The 14,473-nt window shown below is 42.7% G+C and overlaps 1 protein-coding gene across 6 annotated transcripts in view; it reads left to right on the forward strand.

The window, feature by feature from the left end:
• Positions 1 to 14,473, forward strand: part of CACNB4 (calcium voltage-gated channel auxiliary subunit beta 4) — a 296,835-nt gene that overhangs the window by 8,297 nt on the left and 274,065 nt on the right. The gene's annotated exons all lie outside the window — the stretch shown is intronic.

A 14,473-nucleotide genomic window follows, 5' to 3' on the forward strand; every position in this document is an offset into this window, starting at 1 on the left:
TGGAGTGCAATGGCACCATCTCGGCTCACTGCAACCTCTGCCTCCCGGGTTGGAGCGATTCTCCTGCCTTACCCAGGAGCTGGGATTACAGGTGCATGCCACCACATCTGGCTAATTTTCGTAATTTTAGTAGAGGTGGAGTTTCACCATGTTGTGGGCCAAGCTGGGGCACAACCATTTTTATATTTTAGCTGCATATAAGACAATAGCAAATCATTTTCATCTGAAAAGTTGGAAGCTTTTACTTGCTCTGTAATTAGACTTTCCTTGCTAAATGGTGTGATCCAGTTACAATGAACTTTAAAAAGTTCACACTTATTTCCTTTGTGAGGTTTTTGTGCAATGAATCTTCCCAAATTGAGATGTGATAGAACAAGAAAGCCCTCTGTCCCTCTTGGCAAACTGTGCAGCTGCTTGTTTTGGGGACTTAAATAAATTGAACTGAGCTGATGAAGAAAGAAATCTAATTATGGGCAGCTAACCCGTTAACCAGTCATTTTTACTCATGTCTGAGTTTCTGTTTTTGATGGATGGATTGTCTACATTTTGTTTCTTTTTTTTTTTTTGAGATGGAGTCACACTTTGTTTCTCAGGCTGGAGTGCAGTGATGTGATCTCAGCTCACTGAAACCTCTGACTCCCAGGTTTAAGTGATTCTCCTGCCTCAGCTTCCCAAGTAGCTGGGATTATAGGTGCCCGCCACCATGCCTGGCTAATTTTTTATTTTTAGTAGAGACAGGGTTTTACTATCTTGGCCAGGCTGGTCTTGGACACCTGACCTCAAGTGATCCACCTGCCTCAACCACCCAAAGTGCTGGGATTACAGATGTGAGCCATTACACCCAGCCCTAAATTTCATTTCTGTAGAATAAAGAAATATTTATTTTTTAGTTTAGAATGGTACGATTTTGTTGAAACTTACATAAGTTCTGATTCAAGTTTTAATTTTTCTAGAAATTTATAGGAAGTTGTGTGGAAATGCAAACTGAAAATGACCTTGGCTTTGGCCCTCTCCCCTTAACTGCTCCACCTGCTGTCCCAGAGTCAACGCTGATGAAGAGACTGCCCTTTCAAACAAGGTTTTACAAAAAAGCAATGCTGTTCAATGGGCTTCCTTTCACCACTCAAATCTGGATCTGACCCATCTTTTCTGGGTATGGTCTTGGCATTGTCCATACTCATCTTCCTCAAAGCTTGGCCCTTTGTTGGTCTCCTTTCTGAAGCCCTGAGTCAGAACAAAGCATAAACCCTAACCAGGGTGAGCAGCTTGCAACTCATTCAGACTCCTGAAGACTCTACAGACGCGTGGAGAGTGGGGCTTGCAGGTCGCATTCTGCCCAGTAGGTCTCTGTGTTTGGCCTCCGCTTGTTTTTTGTTTTGTTTTGTTTTTTTGTTTTTGAGACAGGGTCTTGTTCCCTGCAGACTCAGCCTCCTGTGCTCATGTTATCCTCCCACCTCAGCCTACAAGTAGCCAGGACTACAGGTGTGCACCACCATGGCTGGCTGTTTTTTTTTTTTGTTTTTTGTTTTTGTTTTTTACACTTTTAGTAGAGATGGAGTCTCACCATATTGCCCAGGCAGGTCTCAAACTCCTGGGCTCAAGCAATTCTTTCACCTCAGCCTCCTGAAGTGTTGAGATGACAGGCATGAGCCACCGTGACTGGCTCTGCATGCTTTTTAAGCCATATTTTGGAGCAGAGAGCTTCCCAGAACTGTGCCATCTTTCTCTCTGCTCTCCTTTTGCTGGAGCGTTCTTCCCTGCAGAGCCTGTGGGCCGAGAATGGGTGACAGGCCTCAAAACATGTATCCACCAAGCTGATCCTTTAGTGGGGTGAGCCTGGTGTAGGCTGAGCTTCTGGACTGTTTTTCGCTTCCACTGAATCTAGTGTGTTGCACAATTATTTCCTTTGTGGGCCATGGCAAGACAAAACTTGCAAAGCACTCTTTGACCATCCCTAGGCATGCACTCTGCTATACCTCTTCATCTTAGGATACATCAATGGATAAGTCTCAAGAAGAGCTGGAGTTGCCTGCCCTTGTACTTCATGAACCAGGAAAACAATAAGGTGAATACATACAGAGCTCTTCATTCTAGAAGAGTGTAAGTTCTGAGCCTGACTACCTAGACACATCAGCAATTTCACATGGGTTTCACCATGTGTTCTGTGAGGAGGGAGAAGGGCACTCTGGGAGGTAGGACTCGAAGTAGAAGTCTGAATTTGTGAAAAAGCTGAATTATAAATTCAATCTTAAGGCAATACTGTAGCTTTATTGCTTTCAAGTAATAATAATGACAAGCTGTGTACCAGAGCACCCTGCCTTCAGAAATAGATGAAGCTGATGTATTGTCATCTGGCTTGAATATAAACAGTGCTTTGGAATTCCTTAAAGATAGTTCTCATTTCAAGTAAACATGCACCTTTATAAACATCCCTGTTTTCTTTAGCGTGTCTTTTCTTATTACATACATAAATAAAGCAGAGGTAATTACTTGAATCCGAAGGGATGGCATTCATGGTCTGAAAGCATTAATTATGTAAGGGCTGGAAAAGTTATTCGACGGCTACTGAATTTTTCTGATCATTTCACTGTAATCCTTTGGATGACAAATTGTGACTATTTCATTTCTCATTTTATGTTCTTTGTTGATGGATGTATCTTTCTCCAAGACTGCAGTTTAATTGCTGTTACAGTATTTGTTTTGGGAGTAAATATTTTATAAACCTAAACTTGAAAAGAATATGCATTTTCTGGGTTGTAAGATCACTAGAGGTGGTTAACTTTTACACTGCTCACTGTGTCCATATATTATGATGATATTTTAAAACTGATGAAATTTTTTTAGCAGTTTCATTGATAACATATGGATAATCTAGCAGTAATGGAAATGCATAGTAACTTGTGCAGATAAATTTATCATCTTTTCTTCTTAAATGGCCCAATGCTATTGCTAACAGTTCAATGCTGATTATGGTTTAGAATCAAACAGGTGGGTAAAATGATCATTGTTACCATTAGAATGTTCCATAGTCACTGCTTTTTAATTTGCACTCTCTCTCTCTCTCTCTCTCTCTGTGTGTGTGTGTGTGTGTGTTGAGCAGGAGTGGGGAAGGCATTCTTTTTTTCAGGTGTGTCATAATCTAATATTTTCATGTTCTGGAGAAAAAATTTCTCTTTGTTAGCAGTCATTCCCCATCCTCTTCCTCACCCCCCAGCCCTAGTCATCCATGAATCTGTTCTCTGTCTCTGTAGATTTGCCTACTCTGGACATTTTATGTAAATGGAACCATAAAATAGCATGTGGTCTTTTGTGACTGGCTTCAAATTTTTTCATTTTCTCTCTTTCTTTTTTTAGACAGGGTCTTGCTCTCTCTCTCTATTTTTTTAGACAGGGTCTTGCTCTGTTGCCTGGGCTGGAGTGCAGTGGCACAATTACAACTCACTGCAGCCTCGAACTCCTGGGCCCAAGCAATCCTCCTGCCTCAGTCTCCCAAGTAGCTGGGACTGCAGGTGTGTGCCATCATGCCTGGCTATTTTTCTTATTTTATTGTAGAGATGAAGTCTTGCTATGTTGCCAAAGCTCAAATTTTTTCATTAACATACTGTCCACATCAGCCCTAGAAGTTTCAGTTGTAGCCCCTGGTCTAAATGTGCAGATGTTGGCATGAGGATAGAAATGGACTTGCCTTTCCTTAAGTCAGTGTCAGAGATGGCTTTTCAATCACAGTGTTGAATAGGATGGATAATATTCTTATTTATTTTGGAGCTACAGTCTCAGCTCATAAAGCTGAATGTGGTTTTTTTCAGAAAAACTCTTTAACCTGCATGAAAATCAAACCCCTGACCCTGGACTTCTTGTTATCAGGATTGAACAAAATGGAGTGGCTCCCATCTGTAGAGGCAGGTGGTTTATATAATAGCATGTGATGGACAGGATTAAAGAAAAGTGTATGAACAATATAAATGGCTCTTGTCATCATTTTCAATAATTTCTAGTAATAGAAATGTCTTGGGTACTTACAATTCACAGTCCTTCTATTTTATCTAGATGTTCATAATAATTCAGCTTTGGTAATTATAACATTTCTTCCTTTAGAAATACAATTAAAGAGAAAGCAGAGTGCTTGAGTTCCAGCTAAATACAATATTTATGGGAATTATTAGGTATATAAAACTGTACTCTCTATGTGACAGGTGCTTCTCAATTATATTTGAGTACTTCCCTGGGGGACAAAAGTCAATTATCAACACAGTCCTGTCGGAGAGAAATAGGTCAGCTACAAACATTCTTTGCTAATTTCAGAAAGCTTGAGGGGTGATTTAGTTTGGGGGGATATGTTTTATTCTTTTGGTCTCTGTGTTGAGGACTCTGATAGAGAAGCCTCAGTTTTTCATGTAGTATTGATTGTCATATTCATTTGCTTTAATAAAATATACATATACACATATTTCTCTTAGTCATGTAAAATGAAAATTAAACTATAATATCTTTTTTAAAACTCGGTCAAATCTATATTGTAAGAGCAATGTGTGCCATGGGTATTATTGCTACAACTATTTCTACATTAGTAGAGACACTGAGGGCGTAAACCTCCCCAATCAAAGGCAAATGTCATATTTACAAGTATTTTATTTATTCCCTTTCTTTAGTAAGAAGCCACTAAGGAGTGCTAATTGTTGAATTAAAAACAAGGACCTTGGTATGTTTTCTTTTTTCTTTTTTTTGAGATGGAGTCTCGCTGTGTCACCAAGCTGGAGTGCAGTGGTGCAATCTTAGCTCACTGTAACCTCTGCCTCCTGAGTTGAAGCGATTTTCTGCCTCGGCCTCTCAAGTAGCTAGGACTGCAGATGCACGCCACTATGCCTGGCTAATTGTTGTAGTTTTAGAAAAGGCAGGGTTTTAACATATTGGTCAGGCTGGTCTTGAACTCCTGGCCTTGTGATCCGACCGCCTCAGTCTTCCAAAGTGCTGCGATTACAGACCTGAGCTACCACACCTGGCGATATGTTTTCTAACAATTATGTTTCATTTATATTTTATTGCAGTATAATAAAAATAACATAAAATTTACTATTTTAACTGTTTTATTTTATTTTATTTTTTGGGGTGGAGTTTTGCTCTTGTTGCCCAAATGGGGCAATCTCGGCTCACCACAACCTCTGCCTCCCAGGTTCGAGTGATTCTCCTGCCTCGGCCTCCCAAGTAGCTGGGATTACAGGTGCCAGCCACCACGCCTGGCTAATTTTTGTATTTTTAGTAGAGATGGGGTTTCTCCATGTTGGTCAGGTTGGTCTTGAACTCCTGACCTCAGGTGATTCACCTGCCTTGGCCTCCCAAAGTGCTGCAATTACAGGTCAGAGACATTGTGCCCAGCCTATTTTAACCATTTTAAAGTGTAAGTGCAGTAGCATTCAGTACATTCACTGCTGTGTGTTTTTTTTAATGGCTGAAGCAGGTTGTTAAAAAGACAGTGCAGACAAGCAAAACATAAATATGTCCAATGTATACATATGCTAAAAACATCCACCATTACTGAGGCCTCCCTCCACAACTGTGGTCTTGTTTAAAGCACCAACAGTAACATGAAACCAGACCTTGGAGTGCCACACGCAGGTGTGGGTTTGGACGTTGAGAAGGGAACAAGTTGAGAGGAAGCTGGAAGAGCTCTGGAGACTGTCTGGGACCCTCAAGGTGGGGATGGGAAAGTAGGCGTGGGAGGAAGAGGCTGCCCAGGGGTAGCCCTGCCCCCAAATATGTGTTTTCACACTGCCTGACTGCTTTTCTTTTTCCTCCACTGTCTGAAATTCAAACAGTTCCAAGATGATTTGGGTTAACAGGCAGCCTATTTTAAAAATATAAATGTTCCCAGAAGTCTTTGGAGGCTCTATTCATTCATACATTATGGTAATTTCACTTATTGCTTACAAGTATGCTCATTTTACCATCTTAACAAAGCCCACCCCAATGAAGCTGATGTGCTCCCATCTCCTCGGATCCGTCTGCCCTTTCATGCCAGTGTGTTCCCCTTCCCTCCCCTCTACCTGTACTCGCCTGGTGACTGCAGATACCTACGCTTGGATGTAACCCCGGCTTTGTCCCTTCACTCCCTTGATCATGCCGTTCCTTCACCTTAAAGTGCTTTCCCCATTTCCACTTGATAATCCTCCCACTTGTCAAAATCCGTCTTTAATCTTCTCCGTGAAGCTCTCTAATGTGGCGCTAATTCTTCTTTGTTCAATCTAAATGTCCTTGTGTCCCACTAGCCTGTGGGTATACACTGACATTATGCCTGTAATCACATCTGTAATCCCAGCATCCCAGCACTTTGGGAAGCTGAGATGGGAGGATTGCTTGTGTCCAGGAGTTCAAGACCAGCCTGGGCAACGTATCAAGATCCTGTTTCTAAAAAAAAAAAGTTAGTTGGGCATGGTGGCATACACCTGTGGTCCAGGATACTCTGGAGGCTGAGGCAGGCGGATTGCTTGAGCCCAGGAGATTGAGGCTGCAGTGAGCTGTGGTTGTGCCACTGCATTCCACCCTGGTTGACACAGTGAGACTCTGTCTCATAAAACAAAAAACAGAGGAAGCAGGAACAGCAGCAGAAGTTGTCATGTATCTACATTAATAGTCTATATGTTGCTTGTTCACTTTTCTCACCTGGAGACATAGGACCTTAAAACCTTTCCCTAACCTGCTGCCCATTGTTTCTGAGTGTCTTAACAGCTCCCCCGCTCATTGATGTCTGTTGCCACGAGCCTTTGAAGAGGCTTCTGCTTCAGGGTCTGTGCCTTCCTCAGTGAGAACACAGCTTCTTCCTTCTAAAGTGCTGTTTTCCAGCACGGTACACTCTTCAGCCTCCCTGGACAACCTGTGTTCCAGACTTTCGCAACTCTGGGTCACACTGTGTCCCCTGGGCTCTTGAGTGGCACTTCTTGTGCCTGGCGTCTCCCAGATTCCCTTGTAAAGCCAGCTTCTGCAGCGTGACCTGCCTCTCTCTGTGGGGAACAGACATCATTCAGCCTCTGCCCGGAGCTGTACCTAAAACCTGCTTCTAGCAGTGACTTTTCTATCTATTCATGTTGACCATCACGAACTGATATAGACACAAAGTCTTCATCCTCTTTTAGGCTCAGTTACAACCTACTCATAGTGATTTATGTATTTAAAATATTCTTGTTTGATGCATTTGTACTTGTGGTGGAGATGGAGCAGGGAGTAAAAGAGGGAGGAAAGGGGAAGGTGATGTCAGGGCCTGAAGTGTTTCGAAAGTGAGTGTAGGCCTGAGCAGAATACGGGGATGGGATCTTTGGGACAGAGGAGGGCACTGTGCTTGGGCAGAAAGAAAGTGGCTGGTGGACGATGGTTTCAGAAAGGGAAGTGGATGAGGATCAAACTTGGTGGTCTATTTCAAACTTTATTCTAGAACTGTATCTGATAAGAATCTTTTCATTGCAATTAAACAGAATGCCAGCACAAATTGGCTACAGCAAAATATGGAATTATTGGCTCATACAAGTGAAAGCTCAGAGGTAAACTTTATACTTCAGATAGTGTATGTTCCAGAAGTTCTGACATCACCAGCAGCTCTACTCTTTCCATACTATTCTTTTCACATTGTGTGCTCTTCTGTGTGCTGACTTAGGCCTCAGTTTAGCACCCATTATGGTGGTAGCAGTGGCCACAGTGATTCAGGAGCTCCCATTTAATCACTATCCTGTCCAGATAGGCTTCCTTATAGTAGTTCCAGCAGAATAAAAAAGGAGAGGAGCCTCCCTCCCTCCCTGTCTCCCTCCCTTCCTTCTTTGCTTTCCTTGCTTTCCTTCTTTTTGTAGCTAATGGGGCTTTAAATACTCTGGCAGCAGACACACACATGTGTACACATGTTTGTATGTACATGCATACACATACACTCATACACTTCTTCAATCTCATTGAACTGAAATGAACCAACACTGTGGTCAGGGGGACTGCCTTAAGGCAGTGATTGGCTCAGTGGTTAGCTGAGACCAGGGAGGGCAGTTCCTAAGGGAATTTTGGACCTAGGTAGGATGGTGGGAACTTCTTCCTTCTGCTGCTTCTTCCTCTGCTACCACAACTTTCAGTCACTTTATGAGTTAGATTTTTTTTTAAGTGTGGCAAAATAAATGTAACAGAAAGTTTACCATCTTTACCCTTTTTAGTGTACAGTTCAGTGACATTTAAGTCTATTCACATGGTTGTGCCTACGAACATCACCACCATCCATCCTAAATAGGATTTGGTGGACTAATCTGGGAGCCTAGCTTTCTGTTGTAACAATGTATTTTAATGGGAAAATATGCAGCAAGTTTCAAATAACTGACTACACAGTGAACTTCTGGGACACCACATAACTATTGCTGCAGGAGAGACTACCTGAATGAATACTTCTTTTTTTTTTTTTTTTGAGATGGAGTCTTGCTTTGTTGTACAGGCTATAGTGCAGTGGTGTGATCTCAGCTCACTGCAACCTCTGCCTCCTGGGTTCAAGCAATTCCCCTGCCTCAGCCTCCTGAGTATCTGGGATTACAGGTGCCCATTACTGTGCCTGGCTAATTTTTGTATTTTTAGTAGAAATGGGGTTTCACTACCTTGGTCAAGCTGGTCTCAAACTCCTGACCTTGTGATCCACAACCTTGGCCTCCCAAAGTGCTGAGATTACAGGCATGAGCCATCATGCCTGGCCTACAAACTTCTTAAGGCCTCTGTTTTCCTTGTTGCAAAATGAGGGTGAGAGTCGGGAGGATTAGGTAATTGCTAAGGTTCCATGAAGTTCTGGTAGTATAGGACTTGATGGCTGTGTCCACAGATGTATGTGGTCAACTCATTCATTTTGGTAGAATACACTGTACATTTAACTCTTAGGTATGAGGGTTCCACAGGCTGACTGCTAGACTCAAGCATCGAGGACTTTGGTATCCATGGAGGGTCCTAGATCCAATCCCCTACTGATTCTGAGGAATGACTGTATTCTGCAGCTTTGGCAGAAAGCCTTTGTCACTTAGCTGCTGAGATTAACTCATACGACAAATGACAAACGGTCATTCAGTATCAAGTACTGGAAACTTCAAATGAAGACATTCTTTTATAATGTAGCAAAGAGATGATGTGGAGTTTACAGGAGGAAAGATAATTTGGGATAGAGCTGGAATTTATAACTCTTTCAAGTATATGCATGTAGCATGAAAGACTGTGTAAAGAATAGAGTGGGCTGTCAAGAATGAAGTATTTGTGAAATCTGGTGAGTTGGTTCTCAGATAAGCATCCTGGAAGCTATTAAGAGGAAGTCTGCTGAGGAATAGTATAGCTCCTGCTATTATAATTATTATAGCCACCAGGAAGAACAAGTAGCTAATGGAGCTTTAAATCTATAATAAAGAATAACACAAGTTGCCATATTAGAACTCTGCTGAAGGTGAGTGGAACCACAAGGTTGCTTCTCATCATTTAAAAACATTAGGGGCTTTCAGTACTGACTTTCCTGCTTACTCCGCATTTCCCATGGGCCTGATATTTGCACACATAGTTCAGCAAGGTTGCCTTTATTGTAAAAGATGAGGTGGGAATTTCTATTTTTAAATAACATTAACCATTTAATAAGTAGATTCTGGTGGATATTTAAAAAAAATTATATGTTGAAGCACTAACCAATGTGATGGTACTTGGAGGTGTGGCCTTTGGGATTTTGAGGGTAGGGCCCCTATGAGGGAATTAGTGTCCTTGTAAGAAAAAGAAGAGGGGTCAGAGCACTCTCTGTCTCCACAGTGTGAGAATATAGCTAGAGGGTGTTTGTCTGCAAGCCAGGAAAAGGGCCCTTACTAAGAATCAAATCTGTCAGGGTCTTTTTTTCCCCTTTGTCTTTTTATTGACAGGGTCTCACTATGTTGACCAGGCTGAACTTGAACTCCTAGCTCAAGTGATCCTCCAGCCTCAGCCTCCCAAGTAGCTAGGATTATAGACATGGACACTGAGTCCAGCTGTCTGTCAGTATCTTGATCTTGGACTTCCTAGCCTCTAGGACTGTGAGAAATCAACTCACGTTGTTTAAGTTACCCATTCTTAAACAAAATTCTGTGGTATTTCGTTACAGCAGCTCGAGCTGACTAATTCACTTGGTAAGCTGGTGCACTTGACTATTTTCCTTCTCATCCTGCTTCTAGTCAGTAGCACATGCTCCTTATTCATTACATAAAATTTATATTTATATCTTGCTTTATTCTGGAAATGACTTAAGTTAGCTTATATGATATCACAAGAGTGTTAGTCTGTTGGCATTGCTATAAAAGAATACCTGAGACTGGGTAACTTATAAAGAAAATAGGTTTATTTTGGCTCACATATGTTGGTTTGCAGTTCTGCAGGCTGTCCAGGAAGCATGGTGCCCATGTTGGATCCTGGTGAGGGCCTCAGCAAGCTTCTAATCATAGTGGAAGGTGAAGGGGGAACAGATATATCACATGGCAAGATTGGAAGCAAGAGGTGGAAGGTGCCACACTCTTTTAAAAAACCAGATGTTGTATGAACTCAATGCATGAAATCACTCATTACCCTGAGCAGAGCATTCATGAGGGATATGTCCCATGACCAAGATATTCATGAGGGATATGGCCCATGACCTAAGCACCTCCCACTTGGCCCAGCCTCTAACACTGGGGATCACATTTCAATGTGAGATTTGGAGGGGACAAAACATCCAAACCAATAGGTGAATACAATGAACTAAGGAAAACATACAGGTAAGGCAGTGCATTGAGTACACAAAACGTATGCCACTGATCTTATTCACTGATGTGAGTCTCAACTTTCCAGAAACTACCCAGAGAGGAAAGCAAGGTCATTTATGAGATTTTCAATGTCCAAGGGTGAAAGTAAACTTGTTTAAGAAAAGCACAAGTATTTCCCACACTGAGGCCAGGTGCAGTGGCTCACGCCTGTAATCCCAGCACTGTGGGAGGCTGAGGCAGGTGGATCACGAGGTCAGGAGTATGAGACCAGCCTGATCAACATGGTGAAACCCCATCTCTACAAAAAACACAAAAATTAGCTGGGCGTGGTGGTGTGTGCCTATAATCCCAGCTACTCAGGAGGCTGAGGCAGGAGAATCACTTGAACCCAGGAGGTGGAGGTTGCAGTGAGCCGAGGTCATGCCATTGCACTCCAGCCTGGGTGACAGAGTGAGATTCTGTCTCTCTCTATATGTATTTATTTCCCACCCTGAAACTAGAGAGAAACTTCTCCCATGTTCTCATAGGGTTGACACTGTATAAGACAGTAAATTAAACCCTGAATAATTAAACCTTATCGTAATTCTAGAGTTGTTTCTTATGATATAGTTCAATATATAGATTTTACCTCTCATCATGCTGGAGTACAAGTCAATAAAAGCAATTATGTAGGAGCTATTACTGTATGGTTCAAAGATGTCTGTGATTCTCAACCTTGGCTGTACATTAGAATCCCCATATCCAGGCCACATCACACCTAATGATAACTGGATTTCTTGGAGGTGGGACTCAGATATCAGTCTTTTTCAGAACTCTCAGTGATGGACATTATTCTCTGGTCTGAAGTAATTCAGGGGGAGATTTTATTTTTGTTTATTTTTTTGAGACAGGATCTCGCTCCGTTACCCAGGCTGGAGTGCAGTGCACCATCACTGCCCATTGCAGCCTCAACCTGCTGGGCTCAAGCAATCCTTCCACTTTGGTTTCCAAGATACCTGGGCCTACAGGCACACACCACTGCACCAGGCTAATTTTACAATATTTTGTAGAGACAGCATTTCAGTACATTGCCCAGGCTGGTCTCAAACTCCTGGCCTCAAGTGATCCCCCTGCCTTGGCCTCTTAAAGTGCTGGGATTACAGGAATATACCACCATGACCCACCAAGCGGGGAGATTTTAGAGCAGCTCTTTTCTGCCAGGATTTATCAGTCAGGCTATGTTAGGTGATGTTGCAATAATAAATCCTTTTCTAAAATAATAATAACAACAACAACACAACAAAGGTTTATTTTCCACTCACTCTGCATGCCTCTTCTGGGTTAGCTGGGGTTTGCTCACTGTTCTTTCTCCAGTAGAGCAGCCACCATATAGAACATTACTGTTTGCTGCAGAAGAGGGTATGGAGGCAAGGCAGGGAGATACACTGGCTCATGAAACTCTGCGTGGTTCTATGCTAAGCTGCTGTAATACTGAAACCAAAAGATCAATATATATTTCTATGTCACTTAACAGCTTACAGGAAGGTGGGCAGTTTAGGGTGCGTGGTTGGTTCTATTCCAAGAGATTGGTTGTCCAAGGACCTAGGCTGTTGTGTGGCTTTGCCATTTTCAGCATTTAGATTCCATTTTTGGATCCACTGTGACCCCTACAGTCATTACCATTTTCTAGGTAGCTCAAAGAGGGAAAAAGGAGGATAAGCTGCTTCCTTTTTAAGGGGATGACCCAGAAGTTGAACAGATTTCTTCAGCTCACAATCCATTGGCCTGAACTTTGTCATGAGATGAATCTAGCTTCAAAGGAGGCTGAGAAATGCAGTCTCTAGCTGAGTTGCCATGTGAAGGCTAAAAATTGGGACAGCTCTATTTCTGGAAGGAAGGAGAGAATGGATGTTGGAGCCAGTTATATGGACTATGCCTCATCACGATAGTAGTTTCAAAGTTTGGTTTTCACATAGAGACATTTCCTTCAAATGAAATTGCAGATGTCATCTTTGGGAATTGACATATTTGGAGATGCTCTGATGAAGTGAGGGGATCTGTGTGGACCGCCCTCTCAGTTTCCTCCTCATACTCTGCGGCAGTTCTAGAGGCATCTCCGAGGACCATGAAGGCTCTATGAAAATCATGGATGCAGATGAGCTGATGATTTACATATACTGCAGAACACCCTCCCAGAATATTGTTCCTCGCAGAAGGACTTGGGAGTGATACTGAAAATGGAACTGCATCCTTCTCGTCAGTTCTATCACAAAAAGCCATCCCAAGCCCAGCCGCCTCTCTCCATCGCTCCTCCTGCTGCCCTAGTTCTCAGCTTGTGCCACCGCTGTCTCTCTTCTGACCTACTGAAAGAGTCTCCCTCTGTCCATATGCCAGCAGGTCCACTTTCCACACAGCTGCCAGAGTTATCTTTAAAAAGGAAATCAGATCAGGCCATTTTTCTGTTTTCAAACCCTCTAATGGATTTCAGTTGGGTTTAAAATATAATCTAAATAAGTTATTGTGGCCTACTAGGCTCTGTGGTAATGTAACTCCTATCAGATTCTCTTACCATCTTCATCTTTCAGCTTACTCACCCTTCACCTCCCATTCTTGGGCTTTCTTTATGTTCTTTTTTGAGGGGAGTCTCACTCTATTGCCCAGGCTGGAGTGCAATGAATGGCAAGATCTTGGCTCACCGCAACCTCCACCTCTCGGGTTAAAGCAATTCTCCTACTCCAGCCTCCCAAATAGCTGGGACTGCAGGTGTGGACTGCCAAGCCTGGCTAATTTTTGTATTTATTTTATTTTGAGACATCATGCCACTCTGGAGTACAGTGGTGAGATCTTGGCTCACTGCATCCTCCTGGGTTCAAGTGATTCTCTTGCCTCAGCCTCCTAAGTAGCTGGGATTACAGTTGTACACCACAACACCTGGCTAATTTTTGTATTTTTAGTAGAGATGGGGTTTCACCATGTTGGTCAGGCTGGTCTCAAACTCCTGACCTCATGATCTGCCCACCTTGGCCTCCCAAAGTGCTAGGGTTATGGGTGTGAGCCACTGCACCCAGCCAATTTTTGTAGTTTTAGTAGAGATGGCCCACATTGACTGGACCAGTCTCAAATTTCTGACCTCAGGTGATTCACCCACCTCAGCCTCCCAAAGTGCTGGGATTATAGGCATGAGCCACTACACTCAGCTCTTTTTGCTCTTTTATTAAGCCAAGATTGGTCCTGCCTCCAGGTCTTTGCACTTCTGCTCTCCTTCTGGAGTGCTCCTTCCCCAGCTCTCTAGATGGCTGGCTCCTTCACACCTCAACCCAAACATCACCCTTTTAGAGAGACCTCCTCTGGCTGCCCAATCCATGGCTGCCAGCCCCCCTTCCTGTCACATTCCATTACTAGCAGAATTTACTGTAGTTTTCTTTTCACTTATTCATTTCTGTCAATTCTTACTGAAATGTGAGCTCCAAAGAGGCAAGGAACTGGTATATCCTTGTCATTGCACATTCCGGGTTGACACAATAGGCATCAGAAATGCCAGATAAGTTTAGCAAATATTAATTGGTAAATGAATAGAATGACAGTGACTTTTGAGATTCAGTATCTAGTAAGTCCTAGTCTTAGTTATCAGCTAAGTGAGGTATTGCACGAGGATAGACAGGTTGTTTGCCTTTAAGAATTAAGATATCTTTTAAGAACATGTGCCTGAAAAGGAGGCTTAGAGATGACTCAAGGTCTGAGGGTCTTCTCAG

This window comes from Callithrix jacchus, chromosome 6, assembly GCF_049354715.1.
Source record: "Callithrix jacchus isolate 240 chromosome 6, calJac240_pri, whole genome shotgun sequence".
Classification (NCBI taxonomy): domain Eukaryota; kingdom Metazoa; phylum Chordata; class Mammalia; order Primates; family Cebidae; genus Callithrix; species Callithrix jacchus.